This window comes from Schistocerca gregaria, chromosome 11 (genome assembly GCF_023897955.1).
Source record: "Schistocerca gregaria isolate iqSchGreg1 chromosome 11, iqSchGreg1.2, whole genome shotgun sequence".
Classification (NCBI taxonomy): Eukaryota; Metazoa; Arthropoda; class Insecta; order Orthoptera; family Acrididae; genus Schistocerca; species Schistocerca gregaria.
The window spans coordinates 111,322,315-111,349,755 of NC_064930.1; the positions used below are offsets into that span (position 1 = coordinate 111,322,315).

At 38.7% G+C, this 27,441-nt stretch overlaps 1 protein-coding gene across 1 annotated transcript in view; it reads right to left on the reverse strand.

Moving 5' to 3' along the window:
- Positions 1-3,454, reverse strand: part of LOC126295310 (vitellogenin receptor-like) — a 120,969-nt gene extending 117,515 nt beyond the window's left edge. Inside the window, exon 1 of the mRNA XM_049987756.1 lies at positions 3,390-3,454. The gene's annotated coding sequence lies outside the window, so the exon portion shown is untranslated. The remainder of the gene's footprint in view (positions 1-3,389) is intronic.
- Between the last annotated feature and the right edge of the window lie 23,987 nt (positions 3,455-27,441).

Consider the following 27,441-nt stretch of genomic DNA (forward strand, 5'->3'; position numbering starts at 1 on the left):
AGGCAAATTAAGAACCACGCGTTTCAGCATTTTTGGAAATTCAGCCACTAAAGGGTAAACTAGTTTTCAGAAAAAAAAAGGGCTAAGGTATTACTAAAAGATTTAAGGCTGCATCAACGACCATTGGTATTTGACTTTTCGGTTATAAATGCGCGTTTCCGTGTTTCTGAAAATTACACCACCACCGGATGGCACCAGTAGTACATTTGGTAAAGACGATGCTTATACGGCCTTAATTAGGGGAAAAGCTTAAGTGTTGCTATGTGAATATAATTTGATTAAATAAAGAACATAGGCCACATTGTCTACGTGATTCAAGTAGCGGGTGCTAAGCTAGATATTTAATAAAGGTGATTTTACGGAAATTTTTGCTCTCACTGGTTTATGTACCTTTACCCGCTGCACATATCTTCGCGATAAATAAGTGAACATTCTAAGAAATCAGTATATCCTCGTCAAGTATTGACAGAATCTTTAGGTTTTTACGCCACAAACCTGCGTTTAACAGCTTGCCGTTGCTTGACCATCCGCTAAAAGGCAAACATTTTCCAGAAATGTTGCGCGATTTACTTCCACTACATACTTTATGCCGCGAAAGTTCATTATAGTTCGGCTTATGAAAGTTACATAGCGCAGCCCCTTCCATTTTTCGTAGTTTACGAACTATAAATGTATATAATTCGCATCAACGCATTTGCTAGTTTAAGTTTCCTAAATTTGCTATATAGTTTTGGCGTAAGTGCGTTATATGGCAAAAGTGCGTGAAATTTGCCACCAGTATAATTAGGCTACGCTACAGGTTTAGCTATTAGCGCAACTTAACATTCAGATTCATTAACTTAAATTATCACATTCAAACCTAACTGACTAATACTCTTCATGGTCACCAAGCCAAGTTTATTTTGAATACTGTCACTATTACACTTGCCAACGCACTTTGAGAAGGCTAATAAGCTGGACAAAAATTTTAGTTCAAGTATTTTTACAGAAAACGATTACGCACTAATCGTTTGAGCACTCACTTTTGTAGTTCTATGCAAGGAGTCGCGACTTAGTAGGAATAAGACAAGGCATCAGACGAGCTAGTCTTAACTGGTGTAGCTAACAGGGAAGTACAAATGCTAGAGAAAGCACCATGCGAATATTGGTGAGAAATACGTTTCTAAACTTTCTCTCGTATCGTTTGCCACAGCCAAAAAATATATTTTAAGGCAGTTTCATTTAGCAAAGTTGCTGCCAAAAATCATTGTAACATTATCAACCGATTTCCGTTGTCATTTCCAATTTTTGGTACTTTTAACTCAAATGTATACTGTCACCCTTTGCGGATGCATACAGTACAAATGCACACCCGTCATTTTAATAATTAACAGGCGTATTAGTAAAGAAAGGCGAGAACCGAGATCTGTATTCAACAACAAAATACAAACGTCGCCGCAGCCATAGTAACTACACGTTAAATGAACGCGTTAATGCACTGAAGTGGCATCTGTACATTTTTATACATTCACAGAAGGTGTGGAATTTAAGAGTTTAGGAGTACGTCCTTAAAATGGTAACAACTGAAGTTAGCAGATCGGAGTATAAATGCTTTTATCCTACATAGGGTAAAAAAGTTTTTCCAAACGTAACGTTACCCTCAAACCCATCGCATAAATTTCGACACCCGGTACCCTAGGAATACTACAATTCGGCTCGCAATACCGTATTTCGTGTACGAAGCCTGGGAAGTTGTCAGGACGCGTACAGAGGCATAAAGGTTTCTTTTTTTCAGTCTCTCAATACACGAAAGGGAGAAAATTTAATACCGGTACCATGTATCCTCCGTCACGCACTACAATGGCTTCCGGAGTACATACGTTAATACAGGACCAGTTTGGAACAGGAAATTAGGTATTAAGAAAAACGGAGGCTAAGGTAACGTCTGTTGGAAGTAAGCAAGTGCTTGAATTACGTGGCTTAGAGAACAGTACAATATTGCTACTAACAGTTATTGCGGCAAAGTATACCTTTACGGGCGCTTCTGCTGTACTGTAAGCTATAGTTCACAACAATTATAAACCTCACGTTCCTTTTGAAGTAACATGTCAAAAGGAAAATTGCTTTGGCCACTCATTTGAATGGGATGTTACTCGATACGGTAAACAATGTGCTTGACTCAAGTCGAGTACGACCACATACTTTTTACACGGAATTCGGAATTTGCTTTCTGCTTACATTGTTTCGGAAGACATTCTCAGCTTAATCTGAAATATGGGGGGAATTGAAGTGCCCCGCAGCAACAGTTTGTCAATTATATTAATTCTGTTAATGTAATCAGTTTTACTGAAACCGCGGATGGTGGCCAAGGCCTTTTAATATTTACAAGTTTTCCTGAAAAACATGCCGAGCTTTTCCCCTTTTTGAGCAAGTTTCCGCATCGAAACCTCGCGTCTTTAGAGTCCTATCCAGGAAACTACGGTATACCACGGAATTTACAACAGGGGCGAAGGCTTCCAATAGTGTAGTTTTTAGACATCTGACGAAATCTCGTACACACCGAACGAAAATATTGTTGTTGGGTACCGTAATTACGGATTCTCTACTGAAAACAGTTAAGGTCACCGTAGCAGTCTAAAGCACAGACTGACTGCACGTGACCCACTGCCGTGTTAGACTATAAAGAGCTGCGTGGCGTCGTACCCATCCTGTCGCAGCTGTAACAAGTGGATTGCACTGAGCTTGGGGTCTTCTACCGTGGTTAGGGGAAGGTCAGGAAACTTTACTGAGCTGCAGTGAACTTAGCTACCCAGGTCACATGGCAACTCGAAATTGCGTAAAGTTTATTAATTCAACCCCAGAAAGTATAATCAAAACTTAATACTTATTTCCACTTCAAAATTTGTCAGTACAACATCTGCCAAGATGTTTTGCTTTCTCTGAATTCACAGAACAAGCAGCTAAAAAAAAAAAAAAAAAAAAAAAAAAAAAAAAAAAAAAAAAATTTTATAGAATGTTGCCGACAAGTAGCCGTAGAAGAGGATTCGCAGCTATATTAATTCTTTCCCCGTCAGTAACCACTGAGAGCTATATCAGTACCTAAAATTTTTAAAACCTTAGAAAACTTAACTCTTCAACGATGTTACCACGAATATTAGAACAAGTAAGCCACCGCGGTTTCACACGAGTAGCCTGAACTATCTACACCTGGAGGACTTTACTGATGTTGCGGGAACAAAATAGATACAAAAAATTATTATACTAGCCAAAACCATACCCCTTATACTCGTTAGAGCGTAACCTGAAAATAAGCCCATAGAGGCGTATGTGAGATTAAACTTTAATATAGATACATAAATTTCTACATCAGCTTAATAGATTATAACTCTAGTACAATATAAGATGGATACCTTCAGAAACTAAGAGCAAGTGTAAACCCACTACAGACTAACGGCTATTAATTGCGCGATGATTTATAAGCCGCGTCCTGGCCCAACCTCAGTGTTTGCTCGCCAGAGGGCGGCTCAGGATGGCTGCCAACTACTAAAACCGAAAATTGCCTCATCGTCGCTTGTGTGCAACACATTCAATAAAATAATTTGCAAGTGTGTAATATTTGATAAATATTACGGAATATTCGCTGTTAATATTAGACCATTTTAAATGGTAGCAAAAGATTGAATTATTTACTTTTTTATCACCTCAGAAAATATGAGAATTGCAATTCAGATTGTAAGCTTGTTAGTATTTATCTGTAATACCTATACAACCAATAAAAGGAATCCGTATAAAATGTGTGTTTCTTTTGATGAAAGGTACGATTAAGAAAGCTGTAATATTCCACAACCACAGACGTAGAGTGTTGAAGTAATATGTATAGCCACTAGCCAGTGATCTCGTTTATTGACCTCACGGAGGTTAGTTTGAATCTCATTGACAACAATGTAAATGTCATCATTGTGTTTACTCTGTTTCATGACGTTTACTAAGGAGATTGTGAAATGTCGAAAACTAGCACCTTTATCAGACAGAAGTTTATGTTTGCACAGCGAGTTCATCGGCTGGTTTGATCATCACATGGTTTTTTTTCCGTACTCTGGTATGTCAATAAATAATCGTATGTCTGTTTTTCATAGTAGCATAAGAGTGAGATATGGTAAGTACCGAATTTTCTAAAGGGATCATATAATAATACTGGGCCGCATTGTTAGCAGTCTTAATAGAGTCCTGTCTTGTAATATAGGCGACCTGGGGTGTAGTGAAAATAGCGATACTGCATTTCGTCTTTGAACAGTAACATCAAGTTTGTAATTGACCAATCAGATTATTATTAATAAGAAACCATCACAGCCATATTGATAACATAATTATTGTCACAACTAATTTGTTAATCGGATATGTTGTCAACAGTCTTAGTAAGAAAACCCCATATGGATTTGTGCCAATATCAAAGACAAATTTTGGAACATGAGGATCATATAAACACTGAGCCAACCGTCTGATAGAAGCACATGAATATAGAGTTCAAGCAACATGGCATGATGTATAATTTAAACTGTATCAGTACATCTCTGGTTGTTCCATGACAGACCACCTGTGAAGCTCAAGATGATCAACATTAGACTGATTGGGTGTAGTCAATATACGTAGTATTTAACCCATCACTACCACCTGTCACTGAAATGGCAGACACAATCTGCTCATTGAAGTATAATACCAATATATATAAAATACGCATCACTTGTATTATGACATAGCATGTGTTGTGCCAGCGTATACCACACGTGTCGCTCCTCAATGTACCGAGCGAGGTGGCGCAGTGGTTAGCACACTGGACTCGCATTCGGGAGGACGACGGTTCAATCCCGTGTCTGGCCATCCTGATTTAGGTTTTCCGTGATTTCCCTAGATCACTTCAGGCAAATGCCGGGATGGTTCCTTCGAAAGGGCACTGCCGATTTCCTTCCCCATCCTTCCCTAATCTGAGCTTGTGCTCCGTCTCTAATGACCTCATTGTCGACGGGACGTTAAACACTAATCTCCTCCTCCTACTACTACTTCTCAATGTAACGTGAAACTTAGGTTATGCTACTGATCAGTATGTCATCACAAGCAAATTTCAAGACAGAACTAAAAAGCAAAGTAAATATTATCGGTTCTGTGATGTAGCTTTGCGAACATTTCTCAAGTTACACACTACAATGTTATGTAATGGGTTAAAGCCAAAATCCAATATCGGTAGGTTCAGCCCACTGAGCTGTTGATGTGTACGAGGAAGGTCCCAAAGAAGTAGCTTTGCAAAGGATTCTTGTTGCAATGTTTACTAAGACATTGTGATTTACATTCTGCTGAAGAGATTGCTTGTATACATTTTCATGCTTTAATTTTGATATGGACAGAGTGAAGCTAATTATTACAAGAATAGAGTATAGAATGACATGTGAATATGAGGTTTATTATTTCAAATGTTGCATGCATGATTATGATTTTCAAATTATTTTCTGTTCCGCTCTACATTACTAAGAACTGGATTAATAACCTTTTGTGTAAGGTATACCGAAAATAAATCTCCAGGCATTGACCTTAGACTCCATTCAAGCTGTTTTCCTTAAGATGTAAAATTGGGACTGACTGCAATAAATGGTTTTTATTTTTGGCCTGTTCTGACTCTTCATGACTAGAGTTGGAAATCAGTTCTTGTTATTGGACTCTTGGCATTTTTCAGCCACTGTTAAATGTACTTCACACAAGAGTTCATCTGCTTAAGAGGTAAATTGAAAATATCTCTCTGAAGTTGTATTTCCTAGTGGCATTTGAAAATTGGTATGACTGTCTTTATCTGATTCTTTGTCTTTCATTAATAGGCAGCGAAGAGACTCTTTGTGTTAAAAAGAGGAAACAAATGAGGCACTTAATGTGCAGACTTCATGATAAGTTGTGTGTTTATGTTTCTTACTATTATCTTGTTCTTTTTTGTGTGCTGGGGAAATTAAAAATGAGAAATGATTCCTGGGACATTCCATGGTGACTGATGTTACATTTTGAAATCAGTGTTTTATTATGTTGACTTGTTATCAATCTATCAACGCATATTAATGATGATGTAAATAAAATAGAAAGAAACTTCCACATGGGAAAAATATATTAAAAACAAAGATTCCAAGACTTACCAAGCGGGAAAGCGCCGGCAGACAGGCACATGAACAAAACAAACAAACACACACACAGAATTACGAGCTTTCGCAACTGGCAGTTGTGTGTGCGAGTGTACACCTGTCCTTTTTTTCCCCTAAGGGAAGTCTTTCCGCTCCCGGGATTGGAATGACTCCTTACCCTCTCCCTTAAAACCCACATCCTTTCATTTTTCCTTCCCTCTTTCCTGACGAAGCAACTGCCAGTTGCGAAAGCTCGTAATTCTGTGTGTGTGTTTGTGAGTTTTGTTCATGTGCCTGTCTGCCGGCGCTTTCCCGCTTGGTAAGTCTTGGAATCTTTGTTTTTAATATATCAACACATATTTTCTTTTGTAAATCATCATTATAAATTGTATTATTCAGGCAAAGATCCTGAAGTGTTATTTAAGCAGGGAAGAGCATTAAAATTAAAGAACAAGAATGTAATTTATGTTGCGACTCATGTTATAGTTTGGGACATTGTATTCCTAATGTGCATTTTAGGTCAAAAGTGTCCTCAAAGTATTAGGAGTACGGATCTGTTTTTTTATCACAGAAAATGCAAATTAGGTTGGCATTCAAATGACAGAGTTACAGATTTCTAAAAATATTTATACCATGTGAAATACTGTAATATATTGAAAAAGGTGCGTGACTCAATGTTACGTGACTCATGTTACTAGCTACTTCTTGTTGGAAAAACTTTTTTCCTGCAAGTAGAAAAAAGGAAATATGACATTATGTGCCAAATAAGGTAAACTTAACAATAACATTTCACTTTTCAAACACTGTGAAAAATTATAAGAGCATGACATCTGGGAAAATGAATTGTAAATTCAGTTAAGTCAGAGAACTGAAAATATCCTCTTGCATTGACATCAAGTGGATTAATTTTCTTTATTATTTCATCACATTGTACAGATCATTTCCAATAGTGACTAGCACACTCCATTGCAATGATTAAGTAAGGATTTACAAAAACTGCATGTACTTCTCCAGCATTGAATTTCCTGTCATATCCTACTTTGTACCAGTCTCCAATTTTCACACTTTCTATAGTTTCTTCAGAGTGACGATCTGCAGCAGCAAAATTATTTGGAGACAGCAGATATGTTTGTAGTACTACTTCCTTGTGGTGAAAGCAGTGAATGCTTTTTATATTTGGTACTGATGGTGCTGAAGAAAATATTTGAGCCAAATCGAGTTTCACATTGATTCCTTGATTTTCATCAATAAACACAAGAATAACCTGCATAGTTGTGGTACTTGCAGCTACTTGAGTCAAAGTGGATGCATCACCTACTATGTATGAATTTTTGCTTTTTTACTGCATTCCCTACTAGCCATTCCGCAACTGCATCAAGTTCTTCTACGGTTTTTTTTTTTACCGTGGGATGTAGTAAATAAGTTCCAATAGATTTCCACATTATGAAATGATTGAAACTGAGGTACAGCAGCAGTAATATATTTGTTTTTGAATTGTGAGGTAAGTCCATCTGATCCATCTGACCAGATTGAAACTACCTTCACATTTTCAGGTATAGCTGACAGTACCTTGCTAATGTAAACAATTATCGGATTCGAGCCATGGCTTTACCCAAAGCACCAAGTGACTTATATGGTGACAAACTTCCTTTATTAGGCTGCCAATCTTGCATCTTATGTAGCTTATGTTTTCTAACTCTCTCCCTATTTTTAGCTCTTCTAATAACAGTCCTTGCTTATGTTGACTCAAGTGTAAAAACTTTTTGTTTCTGCTTCTGCTGTCCTTTCCTAGCTTCTTCCAGGTTTTTCTTCCTGAATTCTTCATATTTTCCTTCACTCTTTAATTTTTCCCTCCTCCTACTCTGTCTTTCTGCTGCTACTAAGGGAATCATCCTCTTCTAATCTTAAAATAATACAACTGTGACTCAGATTATATTTGTTGAAATTGGGAAATTTTTTAATAGTGATATAAGTTACATATTCACACTATGAAGTAAATTACTGGACAAGATAAAGTTATCTCTGATATCTCTCATGGCGTAAAATCTTAGTTACATGAAAGTGACTCACGTTACATGAAAGTTCATGCAGTTGTATTATATTGTTTACACCAACCTATAATTTGCCTACTTCAGTTCATACTCTTTATGCAATATGTTAGGGTATGAAACAGTAATATAAATAATGATATGCTAATTCTTACCTGCCTATTGGTTGAAATGAATGTCCAAAATCTCCAATAACTCACACTCTCATAACACGAGAAACATATGGCATTATAAAAATGGCTACAAATTATAGAGGGAAAGCAATTGTGGGCCACAGACCATTGCTGCCATACAGTAAGACGTCCAGGCTTTTCAAAAAATATATGTAAAAGTACCAAATTTTAAACTTTTAAATATCGTGTACCCTACTTTACGTGGACTATCCCTCCTCATGTTTTCTTCCCACCACTCATTACAAGAGCTATTAGCAATAGCATCATGAGACAGAAAAGCCATGGATACTGTAAGTGCTATATTAGAGAAATGTTTAGGTACTACTACATGATTTCGTTAGAAAAATAGTGGTAAGGAACAGAAAGACAACTTAATATCGAGTCTGAATACTTGGTAACTCATTTGTTTCCTCTTTTTTAACCCAAAGAGTTTGCTTGCTCTCTATCAATGCTGTTATAAATCCCTGAAAGGCTAAGAATCAGCAGTATAAGTAAAGCTGAAAGTAAAAGAGAGATAATTAGTGATTTGTTATATTGTATGCATAGTATGCCAAAGGAATGGCGTTTCTCTGTTGAAATTAGATTTTGGTAGTGATGAAAGTAGTTATTGCTGCACTTGTTACGAGAGACATTTATTGTGATCACTGATCAGTGGTGTTTACACCAGCAGTTGCCTTTGAATATGTAAACAGTAGAGTGAATCACAGTATATTTTGGTTCTAGCCAGAAGTCATTAGCTGTGTTAATTAATAGTTGACAATACTGTACGCATGCCATCAGGCACATGTCAAAAATGAATTTCTGTGTTGGCAGCACAGATGTTCTAAAGCAGAGGTTACACACTGGACATTGAGTAATTTTAGCAAATCTTGTTGTATTGACTTATAACACTTGTGGTAGGGTCCTCATATTACTCTGTTCCCCCGGTGGTGCTATTCCCACACATGCATTAATCTCACAGAGACTCATATTGTGCAGTTTCAAACAAGCATTAATGACCTGTGACCACCAGAAGTGGACATTAATAGTCATACACTAAATGAAACATTCTGTGTAAAATTTCGTGGGTATGCTAGATTGTAAGGCACCACCCATATGTTTTGACACATGATGTAGTTGTGCTGTGCCATTATGCGTTGTGCGATGTTATCGAGCTATGGAGTATTTGTTTTAGAGTGGAATTGAAATGTTGCTGTAGAGGGCTTGATGTATGACAAGGTGGATTGCATGGCAATTTGTTGTTGGGTATGTTATTATATCATTTAGTATGCTATAGTTGGCATGATGTGGAGTGTACAAAATTACATAGTGGCACACTGGAATATATTGTGCAGGATGTTTTCATCTAAAACAGAATATGTCATAAAATCTTAACTCTACTCTATGTAACCATTGAATAAGTGGATCAGTGGTTTTAAATTAAATCAACGGAGAAAATAGATGTATCAGTGTTTTATTAATATATGAAATGTGTGGCTCTGTTGTTAAATATTGATTCAGCTACCTTCTCCCATGGTTTAATTAAAAACATTGATTCTCCTACTTTCTCCCCTGATTTAATTAAAAAAAAAAAAAAAAAAAAAAAAAAAAAAAACGTACATCCACCTACCTTTTAATTCAAAAACATTGATCGAATAAAGACTTTTTTATTTTTTGTGTGTTCCACTGTCTTGTCCTAGCCAATGTGTCATTTGTTATTTTCACTTCCCATAATTCAGTGTACACAGTTACCAACTGCAGCATGCAATAGAAAAGCTGTTGACACCGTAAGTGAGCTATACAGGTGAACTAGTGATTGGGATACTGGCCTTTGTAGTTGTGTGAAAGGGGGGGGGGGGGGGGGTACTGGTATCCTGGTCTATGGTTGAGCTATATAGGTTGATTTGGGATACCATGATGTTTTAACAGGTTTTATTTTTTGGCAGTATCAAGTGTTTTATTTTTTATTTCATGTGGTATATGTATGTATGCTGCGATCAATGTTTTGGTCATCATGTTGGATGCATTCAAAATAGGGGTTTTCGGCACCGTGATGACATGACTGTTCAAAGTAGATGGGTGGTATCCCAATCCCCAGTAACCTCAATTCTTTGCGGTACAGTTGAACAAGAAGTTAAAATGGAATCAATCTGTAGATACGCTAATCAAAAAGCTCAATGCAGCATGTCTCTCATTGTGTTGATCTAAAGACAAAAGTGTTGGCTTATTTTGCATATTTTGTTTGTGCAGTTACAATGTTTTGAGCTGTTTGCCAGTGCTGATAACTCGTGAACAATCAGAACTGAATATAACGAATCGAGAGTAGTCTGTTGATAGCTAGTCACAATGCTCGTTCACAATTTGCTATGGTCCATAAATGATAGCATGAATTATATTGTACTTGATTAGAATTTAACCACATTGTAAGAATTTTTGGCAAAATTGGAAATAAGACATACAAGTAGACTGTCACAAGTCTGACCATACATCTTGGGTACAATACACATCCATCTATTACAGCAGTCATATTTTTTATTTAGAGATTTATTGCCTTCACTAACTCACAGTCATAATTATATAATACCAACCTCTGAATTCACTACAGATCAGTATGTCAGCCCATTTGTTTTTTCCTGTTACTACGAGGGTCAGTCAAAAAGTAATGCCTCCTATTTTTTTTTTCTACGTTTAATTGTCAGGAAATTTAAATGCAATTACGTAGGTTGAAAACCACAACATTGAGGATCATTTTGTCATTTTTCAATGTAATCTCCGCCCATCTCTACAGTTTTGGTCCATCTTTGAACAAGGGCATGTATCCCAGCACGGTAAAAATCACAGCTCTGCTTCCTAAGCCATTGATGGACGGATGTTTTGACGGCCTCCTCATCTTCAAAATGAATCCCACGATGAGCTTCTTTTAGTGGCCCGAACAGATGGAAGTCTGATGGTGCCAGGTCAGGGCTGTATGGGGGATGAGGCAAAACTTCCCATCCAATTTTGACAATCTCGTCAGAGGTGTGACGACTGGTGTGTGGTCTTGCATTGTCATGCAAAAGAACAACATCTGCCATTGATTTTGTTGGGCGAACTCGCTGAAGACGTGCTTTAAGTTTTTTGAGGGTTGTGACGTATTGAACAGAATTTATTGTGCACCCCTGCTCCAAAAAATCAACCAGAATCACACCCTCTGTATCCCAGAAAACTGTTGCCATAACTTTCCCTGCCGATCGCACAGTTTTGAATTTTTTCTTCCTCGGCGAGCTTGTGTGACGCCACTCCATTGACTGCCTCTTTGATTCGGGTTCAAAAAAATGCACCCATGTTTCGTCCCCGGTCACAATTTTTTTCAGAAACTCATCTCCCTCCAAAAGGGAAGCGCTGCAAGTGTTGGGAGGCTATTGTTTTCCTTGCCTCTTTATTCTGATCGGTTAACATTCTTGGAACCCACCGTGCACAAACTTTTGAGTACCCCAATTGTTTAATAATCGTGATCACACTGCCTTTACTAAGAGAAATAATGCGACACACTTCATCTGCAGTCACCCGACGGTCACCACGAATGATGTCATCAACTTGCTGAATGTTGTGTGGAGTCACTGCACTCACCGGTCTGCCGCTCCCTTTGTTTGCCCTTCAGCTTCCTTACGACGACGAACCCATCGTCTAACAGTGCTGACATCCACTGTCACAACACCATACACCTTCTTCAGTCTTTCATGAATGCGTATGGGCGTTTCACCTTCTGCATTCAAGAATTCAATCACACAACGCTGTCTCAAACGAACATCGATGTCAGCCATCTTACAAACTTCTGCTGTGCTGCCACCTGTTGACACAGAAAGTTACTACTGCAGTGGATTGCAGAAGAAGGTTTGAGGAATGGCGCCAAATTCAAATTTTTCACTTAACTTAATTTTTTTAAGTAGAAAAAAAAATGGGAGGCATTACTTTTTGACCGACCCTCGTAAATAAATGCAAAAATTAATAATTAACATTAAAATTCATAATAACTGCATCAGTAAAATGTATTCTGGTACACTCCATATTGAAAACAAATGTAATCAGTTTATATCTTCTGCCAAAAGAAATGATTAGATTCAGTGATTCTCACTGGTTACTACACAGTCAATTAAGGTAACTTTGTACCAGTTTTTGCCATTTTTTGGAAATACTGGACACAAGATAAATTGCACATTGCAACAGGCATTGCAACATTTTACATCTATAGTTGCTGAGTGTTTGGGAAAGTGAACGTGAATACTAACTATGCCCTATTAGAATAAAATTTCAATTTTAATGTACAAATTTACATTGCCATTCATGACAACTTTAGATGAGTCCTAAAAATTTTTTCCTATATTTAATGCTCTGGGTAAAATTACATCATGCCAGAAGAAACCAGTGTTACTAAAGAGTAAAAACAAGCAATGTTAATTCAGTACTGCATGTTTACTATGAAATATCACGATATTAGAATAGACCTGTCGTTGTTAGACTTTAATCACGGTTGCCAGAAGCTCTCTCTACACCTAATGCAATGAAAGGATAAACTGTTTCATTTTAATACAAGTTACTACAAGGTGGCAGAGCAGCAGCTATTCGAAACAAAATTGCTAAGTGGTACTAAGATACTGTGAGTGGTAAAAAGTTACCCTGATTGACCATATAACTCTCAACTGATTGGCTATGGCTGGCAGCAAGAAACTGCCAGCATTGACATGCAGTGCAAGAGCCATGGATACTGTAAGTCCACTTTAGCCCATATTTTCACTGTCTGTTGTTTTATGGACATATCTTCTGTGACAGTGCACCTGAAGTAAATTAGGTGTTGAATCATCAGAAGCAAGAAGTAAAAATATTTTGTAAAGTCGATAACCGAACATCTTGCAAAAGTCTGAAATTCAAAAAATGGAAAATCCAGATTGTAATATCAACAGTATTGTGCCACATTATGTGGCGGAACAGTCACGCAAGCAACACTGAACCATTTGCATGCAACTTGCTTTCATATTTAGGAAATTTGTAAATCTGAAGATTTGTACAACTCATTATGAACAGAAATGTTACATTGTTACTGACTGCTGGTACAAGGGAATACACACACAAAAAAAATTAATTAATTAAAACAATTAAGCATATTTGCAAGTGCATTACAGCAATAATATTGTGCACGGTACTTTGTTGCCAGTAAAATTCTTACAACCATTAAACTTACGTGCAGAAAGAGACAAAACAAAAGCATTGATACCACTTTTATAGCTTCATTATGGAAACGTGGAAAGACTTCCCAAGGAAAACTTTGTAAATCATTGACAGTTTTAATGGAGAAGAAATTGTCTTTTAACTAAAAATTACATTGCAAAATTGATAAATTCTACTTACAAATGAACAGGTCCACTTTAAAATGAAACAGCAAATGGCCATGAAAACACCCAAGAAACAGTTGAGAGATTTGTAGTGTCCCGAAAAGGAAATCTTCTCCAGTAATTCTTTCAACCCCACAATGAAGTTTTCAAAATTTGCATTTCCTTTAACAGCAGGGAGTTTATAGAAATTGGTGTTATTCATTGTCAGAAGCCATCCCTTCCACAAAGCATTTTGCTTTTCAAATGTTTCTACTATCTCCATCAAATCAGAAATAAGTTGCTTCTCATTTTTCAGTGTCTTACTGAGGGTGTTCATACTTGCAGACAAATCCACTAAAAATGTGACATATGAAATCCAGTTCAGATGCTGAGAGAATACTTACTGTGTTTGTTTTTTCTTCTGAAATTCAGCAATAGCAGAAAAACCATTCTATATATGCTTGTAAATTTTAACATATGTACTTTGCTGTAGTATTAGGTTCGTGTACAAGTTTGTAGCAATTTTGTTTCACATGTTTGCATTCTGATTGCTATGGGTTTATTTATCAACTGTCAGTTTTTATTTGTAGTTCACTGTTGCTATTTGAGTTCACATATTTTCATTTTGTAATGTGCAGATAGTGAGTGGTGCTCTGGTCTACATCTACATCCATACTCTGCAAGCTGCCTGACGGTGTGTGGCGGAGGGTACCCTTGAGTACTTCTATCGGTTCTCCCTTCTACTCTAGTCTCGTATTGTTAGTGGAAAGAAGGATGGTCGGTATGCTTCTGTGTGGGCTGTAATCTCTCCGATTTTATCCCCACGGTCTCTTCGCGAGATATACGTAGGAGGGAGCAATATACTGCTTGACTCTTCACTGGAGTTTATCTATCATCTCCGTAACGTTTTCGCGATTACTAAATGATCCTGTAACAAAGCGCACTGCTCTCCGTTGGATCTTCTCTATCTCTTCTATCAACCCTATCTGGTATGGATCCCACACTGCTGAGCAGTATTCAAGCAGTGGGCAAACAAGCATACTGTAACCTACTTCCTTTGTTTTCGGATTACATTTCCTGAGGACTCTTCCAATGAATCTTAGTCTGGCATCAGCTTTACCGACGATCAACTTTATATGATCATTCCATTTTAAATCACTCCTAATGTGTACTCCCAGATAATTTATGGAATTAACTACTTCCAGTTGCAGACCTGCTATTTTGTAGCTAAATGATAAGGGATCTGTCTTTCTCTGTATTCGCAGCACATTACACTTGTCTACATTGAGGTTCAATTGTCATTCCCTGCACCATCCGTCAATTCGCTGCAGATCCTCCTTCATTTCAGTACAATTTTCCATTGTTACAACCTCTCGATACACCACAGCATCATCAGCAAAAAGCCTCAGTGAACTTCTGATGTCATCCACAAGGTCATTTATGTATATTGTGAATAGCAATGGTCCTATGACACTCCCCTGCGGCACACCTGAAATCACTCTTACTTCGGAAGACTTCTCTCCATTGAGAATGACATGCTGCGTTCTGTTATTTAGGAACTCTTCAATCCAATCACACAATTGGTCTGATAGTCCATATGCTCTTACTTTGTTCATTAAACGACTGTGGGGAACTGTATCGAATGCCTTGCATAAGTCAAGAAACACAGCATCTACCTGTGAACCCATGTCTGTGGCACTCTGAGTCTCGTGGACGAATAGCGGGAGTTCGGTTTCACACGACCGTCTTTTCCGAAACCCATGCTGATTCCTACAGAGTAGATTTCTAGTCTTCAGAAAAGTCATTATACTCTAACATAATACGTGTTCCAAAATTATACAACTGATCGACGTTAGAGATATAGGTCTATAGTTCTGCACATCTGTTTGACGTCCCTTCTTGAAAACAGGGATGACCTGTGCACTTTTCCAATCCTTTGGAATGCTACACTCTTCTAGACACCTACGGTACACCGCTGCAAGAAGGGGGGGGGCAAGTTCCTTCGTGTACTCTGTGTAAAATCGAACTGGTATCCCATCAGATCCAGTGGCCTTTCCTCTATTGAGCGATTTTAATTGTTTCTCTATCCCTCTGTTGTATATTTCGATATCTACCATTTTGTCATCTGTGCGACAATCTAGAGAGGGAACTACAGTGCAGTCTTCCTCTGTGAAACAGCTTTGGAAAAAGACTTTTAGTATTTTGGCATTTAGTGTGTCATCCTCTGTTTCAGTACCATTTTGGTCACAGAGTGTCTGGACATTTTGCTTTGATCCACTTACTGTTTTGACATAAGGCCAAAATGTCTTAGGATTTTCTGCCAAGTCAGTACATAGAACTTTACTTTCGAATTCATTGAATGCCTCTCGCATAGCCCTCCTAACACTAAATTTCGCTTCGCATAATTTTTGTTTGTCTGCAAGGCTTTGGGTATGTTTATGTTTGCTGTGAAGTTCACTTTCCTTCTCCAGCAGTTCCCTAACTCAGTTGTTGTACCACGGTGGCTCTTTTCCATCTCTTACGATCTTGCTTGGCACATACTCATCTAATGCATATTGTGCAATGGTTTTGAACTTTGTCCACTGATCCTCAACCCTATCTGTACTTAAAACAAAACTTTTGTGTTGAGCCGCCAGGTACTCTGAAATCCACTTTTTGTCACTTTTTCTAAACAGAAAAATCTTCCTACCTTTTTTAATATTTCTGTTTGTGGCTGAAATCATCGATGCAGTGACCGCTTTATGATCGCCGATTCCCTGTACTGTGTTAACTGTTTCAAATAGTTTGGGTCTGTGTGTCACCAGAAGGTCTAATATGTTATCGCCACAAGTCGGTTCTCTGTTTAACTGCTCAAAGTAGTTTTCAGATAAAGTGCTTAAAAAAATTTCACTGGATTCTTTGTCCCTGCCACCCGTTATGAACATTTGAGTCTCCCAGTCTATATCCGACAAATTAAAATCTCCACCCAGAACTATAACATGGTGGGGAAATCTACTCGAAATATTATCCAAATTATCCTTCAGGTGCTCAGCCACAACAGCTGCTGCCTAGGGGGGCCTATAGAGACATCCAATTACCGTGTCTGAGCCTGCTTTAACCGCGACCTACAACAAAATTGTTTCACATTTCGGATCTCCGTCAATTTCCTTTGATACTATTGCACTTCTTATCGCTATAAACATGCCTCCCCCTTCACTGTCAAGCCTGTCACTGTGGTATACATTCCAATCTGAGTTTAGGATTTCATTACTGTTCACGTCTGGTTTCAGCCATTAGAAAATGGAGTGCCAAATGGAGAAATTGGAACATTCCTGACATTCTTCTGTCTGAGATTACTAGAGGGGTGACAGCAATGGAGGCAGCCAGAAATATTTGCATCATGTTTGTGAGGGATAGTGCCATTGGACAGAGCACAGAAAGAAAATGCATTTCTCATTGTAAGCAGGATCATTTTGACATTAGTGGTTCTCCATGTTCAGAAAGACTTCGGGGGTTTGATGAAGACTGTTTAAATGCATTAATCCACAATGATTGACATTAGTGCACTCAAGAACTGGCAAATGTGATGAACTGTGATCACTCCACCGTCATATGGCATTTGCATGCAGTGCGGTAGATTCAAGAACTGTGTGCAGGGGTGATGCATGCGCCATATGTGCATCTCTTGCTCATCATAAATTGGCTTGTGAACAACAAAAACAACCACCATTCCTCTCCTGTATTGCTACTGGTGACGAATAATGGTCTCTTTATGCTAACATAAGAGAAAGAAAGGAATGGTTTACCCCAAGCAAAGTGGCAACTCCTCATACAAAGACCTGTGGGCATCCACAGAGAACAATGTTATGCATCTGGTGGAACTGGAACAGTGTGATGTACTACGAACTGCTTCCCCAAGGTATAAACATCACTGCTGACATTTATTGTCAACAACTGAGATGTCTTGCAGACACAATCCTAGAACAATGACCAGGAAGACTCCATGAAGTGATGCTACTCCACAGTAATACCTGCCCTCATTCTGATAGACTGACAAAGAACAATATACAAGAGTTGCCTTGGGAAGTCATTCCACCCCACCATATTCATCTGATCTTGCACCTTCAGATTTTCACCTTTTCTGTTCCCTATTAAATGACCTTCAAGGAACTTCCTTTCTGGAGGAAAGTGCGATCTGAACGTGGCTCAATGAGTTCTTCACCCCAAAACAACACAATTTCCACAGTTGTGGAATCAATAAGTTACTCCTGCATTGGTAGACTGTTATAAATAGTGAAGGAGAGTATATTATGGATAACTAAAGTCTCTATTGTGTTTATTAAACTTATGGGAAAAATGCTATGAATTTATACACCAACCCAGTATATGTCTTCTCGATACTCTTAGCTGAATTGCATCAATAACTCTTGAAACTGGTGGTGTAGTAAATCAGGTGACATCAGAAATTTAAAATTTATACCACCTATGCATCATATCTTCCATTCCTGCAAATTTAGCACAAATTGCTTCTTGATTTACAAATTAATAAATCTTGCACAAATTTTCGGTCAATCATTGTAATTTTTTGCTCCTTCATTGCCAACTAAATCTTTGAATTCTTTGTGCATGGTGTTGTAAAGCAGTTCGAGAACAAGTTTGTGGTGCCTGGTGATTATGCGACTGTGTAGAATACACACTGAGAGTTCTTGTCCATCCCTTTCAAAAATAATTGTATTCCCATGCATGTTTATATGTTGCTAGGCCATGTCTTCCAAAGCTTGAGTCCATGAGGCACCGTCCAACCAATCCCAAGTGAAATCAGACACTTCAGATGCTGTCATTAAATGAAAACGATACAATCCTTTGGAAACAGAATCCAAACGTCGACGAGTGAAACGAATCCTTTCGTGAACAAGAGCCAAGCCAGCACGTTGCTTGATGCATTGGCGGCAGGAGAATTAATATGGTGCACAACCTTGGCAAATGTTGGGACATGATTTTCTTCACGGCACCTCAATAAAAACGACAAAGCACATTGCAGGCTAACGCGACAGCTACGAAGCACGTACGCAGCCTGTCCGCTGCAGTTTGCCTTGACAATGGCGGGGTGTTCTCCCGCCGAAATATCGGCGCTCGCTGAAAGTGTTACCTGGCTGAATTCCCACAAGTATACGCCAGGAGAAACTCAGGTCTCAGCATTACTGGTGTCCTGCCCGACACAGTAACGCAGTAAAATATCTGGCAGTAGTGTTGCAGAGGTATGAAATGGGACGAGCATGTGAGGATTTTGGTAGGAACACAAAAGTTTTGTCTCAAGTACAGATAGTGTTGAGGATCGGTGGACAAAGTTTAAAGCCATCGTACAATATGCGTTAGATGAGTACGTGCCAAGCAAGATCGTAAGAGATGGAAAAGAGCCACCGTGGTACAACAACAGAGTTAGGGAACTGGTGCGGAAGCAAAGGGAACTTCACAGCAAGCATAAACATAGCCAAAGCCTTGCAGACAAACAAAAATTACGCGAAACGAAATGTAGTGGTTAGAGGGTTATGCTAGAGCCGTTCAATGAATTCGAAAGTAAAGTTCTATGTACTGACATGGCACAAAATCCTAAGAAATTTTGGTCCTATGTCAAAGCGGTAGGTGGATCAAAACAAAATGTCCAGGCACTCTGTGACCAAAATGGTACTGAAACAGAGGATAACAGACTAAAGGCTGAAATACTAAATGTCTTCTTCCAAAGCTGTTTCACATAGGAAGACTGCACTGTAGTTCCTTCTCTAGATTGTTGCACAGATTACAAAATGGTAGATATCGAAATAGATGACAGAGAGATAGAGAAACAATTAAAATCGCTCGAAATAGGAAAGGCCACTGGACCTGATGGGCTACCAGTTTGATTTTATACAGAGTATGCAAAGGAACTTGCCCCCTTTTTGCAGCGGTGTACCGTAGGTCTCTAGAAGAGCGAAGCGTTCCAAAGGATTGGAAAAGAGCACAGTTCATCCCCGTTTTCAAGAAGAGACGTCGAACGGATGTGCAGAACTATAGACCTATATCTCTAACGTCGATCAGTTGTAGAATTTTGGAACACGTATTATGTTCGAGTATAATGACTTTTCTGGAGACTAGAAATCTAGTCTGTAGGAATCGGCATGGGTTTCGAAAAAAACGGTCGTGTGAAACCCAGCTCGCGTATTCGTCCACGAGAGTCAATGGGCCATAGACACGGGTTCACAGGTAGATGCCGTGTTTCTTGACTTCCTCAAGGTGTTCGATACAGTTCCCCACAGTCGTTTAATGAACAAAGTAAGAGCATATGGACTATCAGGCCAATTGTGTGATTGGATTGAGGAGTTCCTACATAACAGAACGCAGCATGTCATTCTCAATGGAGAGAAGTCTTCCGAAGTAAGAATGATTTCAGGTGTGCCGCAGGGGAGTGTCATAGAACCGTTGCTATTCACAATATACATAAATGACCTGGTGGATGACATCGGAAGTTCACTGGGGCTTTTTGCAGATGATTCTGTGGTGTATCGAGAGGTTGCAACAATGAAAAATTGTACTGAAATGCAGGAGGATCTGCATGGTGCAGGGAATGGCAATTGAATCTCATTGTAGACAAGTGTAATGTGCTGTGAATACATAGAAACACAGATCCCTTATCATTTAGCTACAATATAGCAGTTCAGCAACTGGAAGCAGTTAATTCCATAAATTATCTGGGAGTACACATTAGGAGTGATTTAAAATGGAATGATCATATAAAGTTGATTGTCGGTAAAGCAGATGCCAGACTGAGATTCATTGGAAGAAACCTAAGGAAATGCAATCCGAAAACAAAGGAAGTAGGTTACAGTACACTTGTTCGCCCACTGCTTGAATACTGCTCAACAGTGTGGGATCCGTACCCGATAGGGTTGATAGAAGAAATAGAGAAGATCCAACGGAGAGCAGTGCGCTTCGTTACAGGATCATTTAGTAATCGCGAAAGTGTTACGGAGATTATAGATAAACTCCAGTGGAAGACTCTGCAAGAGAGACGCTCAGTAGCTCGGTACGGGCTTTTGTTAAAGTTTCGAGAACATACCTTCACCGAAGAGTCAAGGAGTATATTTCTCCCTCCTACATATATCTCGCAAAGAGACCATGAGGATAAAATCAGAGAGATTAGAGCCAACACAGAAGCATACCGTCAATCCTTCTTTCCACGAACAATGCGAGACTGCAATAGAAGGGAGAACCGATAGAGGTACTCAGGGTACCCTCTGCCACACACCGTCAGGTGGCTTGCGGAGTATGGATGTAGATGTAGATGTAAATGTAGAGTATGTCCCTGTCTCTTATTGAGTGTATATCCCATTGCAACATCCACTGGACCTTTTGAACTTCTTTTCTACCGTGAGAAAATAACTACAGAAAACAACGGCCCCACCATGAACAAATTAGTCGTGCTGACTGAAATGTGTGGCACCAAATGGTGGAAGAAATAGTATCACATCCGCTGTTGAATGAAAAGCCTCACTGTACCGATTTATTCTTAGAATCACAGAGCATAGCTGAAGCGGACCTGACAGAGCCGAGCGCCGTACTGAGTCATTGTGAAAATGAGCGAGTGTAGCCGAAGTGGACCTAACAAATAGTGCTGAGACACACTGAGCCGCAGAGTGCACATGCGTAGCACGTTGTGCACTCCTGAGGTGTCTCACACGGTGGCTGAATCTGATGTAGAATTGGCCTTTTATTCCAGGATTTAGAGTGAAGTTATGTACTCAAGTGGGAAAATATTCAACAGACATCCGTCTAAGACAAAGCAAGAAGTTGAGACTCTAACCAACTGAAATGGAAACTATAAACTTCCTCACAAACTACTCTCTCTCGAATCGGCTGCATGTCTGGATCGAGGGATTAACTTTATTTTTTTTTTTCTCTCCCCCTACATTGTAAGTAGCATTGCTTGTTATAGCTATGCATGAGAATACTTGCCTTACATCATGTAATGGGCACTGTAACTAGTCACTCTTGTATTAGGTAGCAACAAAATGATGATCACGTTCCACCTTTATCTAACATGACTGTTGTTGTACATAAATTTGAGTCAGTATTACTAGTGGGTGTAAAAATGTTGTAGCTATTTAATAACTTTGTGAAAGCTGTGTATAATTTACTGTTTAGTGACACACATCAACTTGAAAACATGATGAAAATTGTAGGACACTGAGAAGACAGAAGTGCGAGATGCCAGCAAATTTTCCAAGTATCTTGCAATTAGTGATTCACCTACTCTTTAAGTTCATTTTGAAATGGTTATTCATGTTGATTTATGTAGTGTAATTTATTGTTGCAGTACTGTAATTTGACTGGTTTCTTGTATATTTTTGTGTATTATAATATATATGGAAATCATATATGCTTTAATCTAGCCTTAGCACTCATTACAGGTTGAATTATTTATTACTGCAGGTCCACATTTACACATACAGTGTGGAAGTGGAACAATCACAGGTGGTTCAGTGTGAACTGCACTTACAGACCTCCAGCATGGCCCTCGACACGGTAGTGGCTGGTGTCCCTACTGTGGGGTTGCCGGGAGGCTGGCAGTTTCTGCCAGCATGCAATGATTGGCGCTCTTGCACTGACTGACCTGACTTCTTGGTATGTGTTACCAAATACAATAATGTCATGCATCTAAAAATGGGACTTGGAAGTCCTGAGAATGATTGTGGTTTAAATAAATACACACACAACTGAAGCAGATGCCTCCAAATTAATTATGAGCATCAAGAGGTGACTGTATGGAATTAAGGGTAGGCTAATTTGTATTCATTATGCAACTATAAAGTGACTAAACTTGTTAGTTAAATTGATAAAGGGCTCATAACTGTTCATTGTAAAATGACTCTTGATGGATGGATGGATGGATGGATGGATGGATGGATGAATGAGTGAATAAATGAATAAATAAGTACGGTTATCATATGACAGTACTGTTTAGAATGTTGTTGCTGTTGTCTTCAGTTCTGAGACTGGTTTGATGCAGCTCTCCATGCTACTCTATCATGTGCAAGCTTCTTCATCTCCCAGTACTTACTGCAACATACATCCTTCTTAATCTGCTTAGTGTATTCATCTCTTGGTCTCCCTCTACGATTTTTACCCTCCACACTGCCCTCCAACACTAAATTAGTGATCCCTTGATGCCTCGGAACATCTTACCAACAGATCCCTTCTTCTGGTCAAGTTGTGCCACAAACTCGTCTTCTCCCCAATTCTATTCAATATCTCCTCATTAGTTATGTGATCTACCCATCTAATCTTCAGCATTCTTCTGTAGCACCACATTTCGAAAGCTTCTATTCTCTTCTTGTCCAAACTATTTATCGTCCATGTTTCATTTCCATACATGGCTACACTCCATACAAATACTTTCAGAAACAACTTCTTGATTCTTGAATCTATACTAATCTATACTATGTTAACTAATTTCTGTTCTTCAGAAACGCTTTCCTTCCCATTGCCAGTCTACATTTGATATCCTCTCTACTTCGACCATCATCAGTTATTTTGCTCCCCAAATAGCACAACTCCTTTACTACTTGAAGTGTCTCATTTTCTAATCTAATTCCCTCAGCTTCACCCGACTTAATTCGACTACATTCCATTATCCTCATTTTGCTTATGTTGATGTTCGTCTTATACCCTCCTTTCAAGACTCCATTCCGTTCAACTGCTCTTCCAAGTCCTTTGCTGTCTCTGACAGAATTACAATGTCATTAGCGAACCTCAAAGTTTTTATTTCTTCTCCATGGACTTTAATACCTACTCCGAATTTTTCTTTTGTATCCTTTAGTGCTTGCTCAATATACAGATTGAATAACATTGGGGAGAGGCTACAACCCTGTCTTACTCCCTTCTCAACCACTGCTTCCCTTTCATGCCCCTCGACTCTTATGACTGCCATCTGGTTTCTGTACAAATTGTAAATAGCCTTTTGCTCCCTGTATTTTACCCCTGCCACCTTTAGAATTTGAAATGTTTAGAATGTAGTCAATTGTATAGTCAATACAACTGTGATATTTGTCATTTCATATTGGCATTCAAGTTTTTGCAGGGGTGGCAAACTAACAATAACATGAAATACCACTGGAGGAAAATGCAGAAAGGCAGGAAAAATACAGCATTTGCCATCTTGTACTATATGGACTTGATAATGTGAAGTAATTGTAGTGTATATTTCTACAAGGGGCATTTCGAAAGTAATACCTCTTAGTTTTATTCATGGAAACTACAGGTGATACATAAATCACAATAAAACAGTTAAATAGAGCAATATTTCAGGTAAGACTGTCATTTTTCCACATAGTCACCACCATTCGTTATGCCCTCCTGTCAACGATGAACCAGAGCCAGCCTGCCACGCTTGTAAATATCGGAACTAGCTCAGGCTAACCACTTCAATAGTTTTGATGGCAGCATCAGAATCTTGAAAATGTTCACCAATTAGTGCATCTTTTAGAGGCCCAAGGAGATGGAAGTCAGAAACAGCTAAATCGGGACTGTACGGTGGATGTAGTTAGACAGTCCAGCCGAATTTTGCACCGAGTTGCGTGGTCACAAAACTGGTTTGGGGTGTGGCATTATCATGTTGGTTTTCTTCACTGGCCTTACCCTGGAAATTCGGACTTTCAGCTTATCAGATTTCTGCAACACGTACATCAGACTCCTGCTCAAAGTCAGCTTCAGAACAAAGAAAAAAATGTAGGCCATATGCAAAGATATTGATTGTGTAACATAGCATTAGCATGATAATCTTGGTTTTCATTGTTAGTTAGTCACAGCCACCTGTATTATAGGTTCTCTGTGTTTGGAAAGGTGGGACAGTATGTTGAGTCACTGCATTAAGGCCATTCAAAATGGTTGAAAAATCTGATACTTTTAATTTTGTTTTTTGAAATGTGTGTGTGTGTGTGTGTGTGTGTGTGTGTGTGTGTGTGTGGAGAATGATGGGATGAAAAAGTTTTGTAATTTGTGCATTACAAAAATTTCTACAGCCCATTGTTCGAAGCAGTGTCACGGCCGCTGTGGGGCGCTCTCAGCTGGAGATGCCCAGCTCAGATAGAAAACTTATCTTGCCATGACGTGTGTTCACAAAATGATTTATACTGCAGGATGCATGGAAGCATATTCGATGAAAAAGCTGATGAACAATGTGTGCAGGCTGCCAAACACAGCATATCCAGCTCAGCCTGATCGGCTTTTCTGGCCAAGAACAATGAGGGAATTTCTTTCTGGGAACAATTTGAGTTAGGGAAAGGGTTGATATATGGTCCTCGAATTACAGACTAAACATAAGTAATGAATCTTTTTGGTCAAAATTGGTTAAAACATAATTTTTGGTTCACCAGACTGGATTAGCCATTTTGAATTTTGAAAATCTAACTTAAGACTTGTGTTCAGCAACATTTACAATGTATAAAATATAGTCTTTATGCAGATTGAACTAAAAATACACATGTATGTTTTCCCTAAATATTAAACAAGTTTTTCTCAAGAACATATTTTTTGAAACTGTGCAGCATAAAATAAAAACGGTTGAACCTGATAACTTCTACGTTTGACCCCTAAAAAGTAAACACTGTCCTTTGGAGCTTACACCTATAATATGTGCAATTTGTCGATATTAACTATTTATTGTGAAGCCATTAAGAGTGAAACAAATCCACGAAAATCAAACTCAAAGTTTGAGTTAGCACCATATCGTTAAATTTAATGTAGTATCGACTGATATTATCCATTTTTGATTTTAGGTAACTCCTGAGGGGCTACACTGCACACAATCTGTGTACTTCAAACTCACAGGCCCTCAGTCGAACCATAATCATGGGTGCCATTTTGTTTTGTATTGGCAATCTATCTCCAAAAAGATCCTTTATGTCTTTTCATTGTCTCAAAAAAATTTCCAACTTTTGCCAATTTTTCGCTCATTTGAATGAGAATGTGGCCTTAATGATCACGATCTGACAATAGTGACTCTAGTAGCAGCCTTCCTTCTGCCCTTTGCATTGCATCATAACAGCTGTAATTTAATTTCACAGTTATTTATACAAATAAACACTGATTTTGAAGATGGCTGTCTATAATGGGCTTTCATAAATCATTGTTACTTCTGCGTGAAATATGCTAATCTGTACTAGGCGCCCAGTCTTAAGCTGGTACGACCTGATGTCAGAGGTAAACATTACTCCTCAAGATGCCCTGTAACACGACAATTTCTGATCTCACCCCCCCCACCCCTCCCTCCACAGAGTGACTTCTTTGTTGGCAACAAACTGTAGATTTTGTGGCTATTGTTCCCTATTCACAGAGACTGCTCACTTTAGTGTTTTAACAAATATTCTGTTACAAGTTTTATTTACTTTAGTTTTATGATGATTATCAATAAGTATCACACTAGAACATGAATATCTTTTTAATGCAGCTCCGTGGCAGACTTTTGCTTCGCATTTTATCAGTCATTGGACCCAATTGGAACACTTTGAGGCAGTACACTGGTACTGCATCAGCTGGTGATAATACAATTGATGCTTTCTATAGACCTACTGTGGAGAGACAAGGAGAGCTACTTGCTGTTAGAAAGAAACAAAAACAATTATAAAGGGAATGACAGAGTAATTCATTCATTTTCACTTGTTGTGTTTGCTATGCTTTCCTGTGTTTTACACTTTTCCTACATTTTACCCATTTTTGGGTCAGTATGCTGGAAATTTAAAAAGGGATTTTACCTGCACTCAGTCCTAAATTACACTTGAGGTCGTGTATTGGAGGCAGTGTCACTGGACAGTGGCTGGCTGGAAAGGAGATTTTCAGCGATAAATCGTGCTGTACACTGTGGCAATCTGACAGAAATGTTTGGGTTTGAGGAGTGCCCGGAGAACGTTCCTTTCCACCGTGTGGCAGGTTAGCAGTGAAGTACAGATGATGGCATTACATATGGAGGTGTTCTTCACCTTTAGGCTTAAGAAAATACTAAATACGGGAGGCCATGAATATATTTTACAGCATACTGTACTGCATACTATAGAGGCACAGTTCAAAGATGATGACTGTATCAACATGACAATGTACATCATGAAGCAGCATGGTTTGTGAACAATCATTCCTGATGTGGACTGTCCTGCCTGTAATCGCAACCTGAACTCAGTGGAACACCTTTGGGACATGTTAGAACGTCACTGGTGCTCTAGACGCCAACATCCAGCATCATTGCTGGCTACTTCTGTGGAGTACACTAACAACAAATTTTGATAAGTGCTAGTGTATTAATGTTGTTGTTGTTATTGTTATGGTCTTCAATCTGAAGACTAGGTTGATGCAGCTCTCCATGCTACCATACCCTGTGCAAGCCTCGTTGTCTCCAAATTACTACTGCAACCTACATCCTTCTGAATCTACCTATTGTACTCATCTCTTGGTCTCCCTGTATGATTTTTAACACCCTCCCTCCACACTTCCTTCCAATACTAAATTTGTGCTCGCTTGATGTCTCATAATATATCAACTGATCCCTTCTTGTACTCAGGTTGTGCCACAAATTTCTTTCCGCGTCAGTTCCATTCAGTACCTACTCATTAATTATGTGATATACCCACCTACATCTACATGGTTACTCTGGAATTCTCACTTAAGTGCCTGGCAGAGGGTTCATTGAACCATTTTCATACTACTTCTCTATCATTCCACTCTCAAATGGCGTTTGGGAAAAAGGAACACACAAATC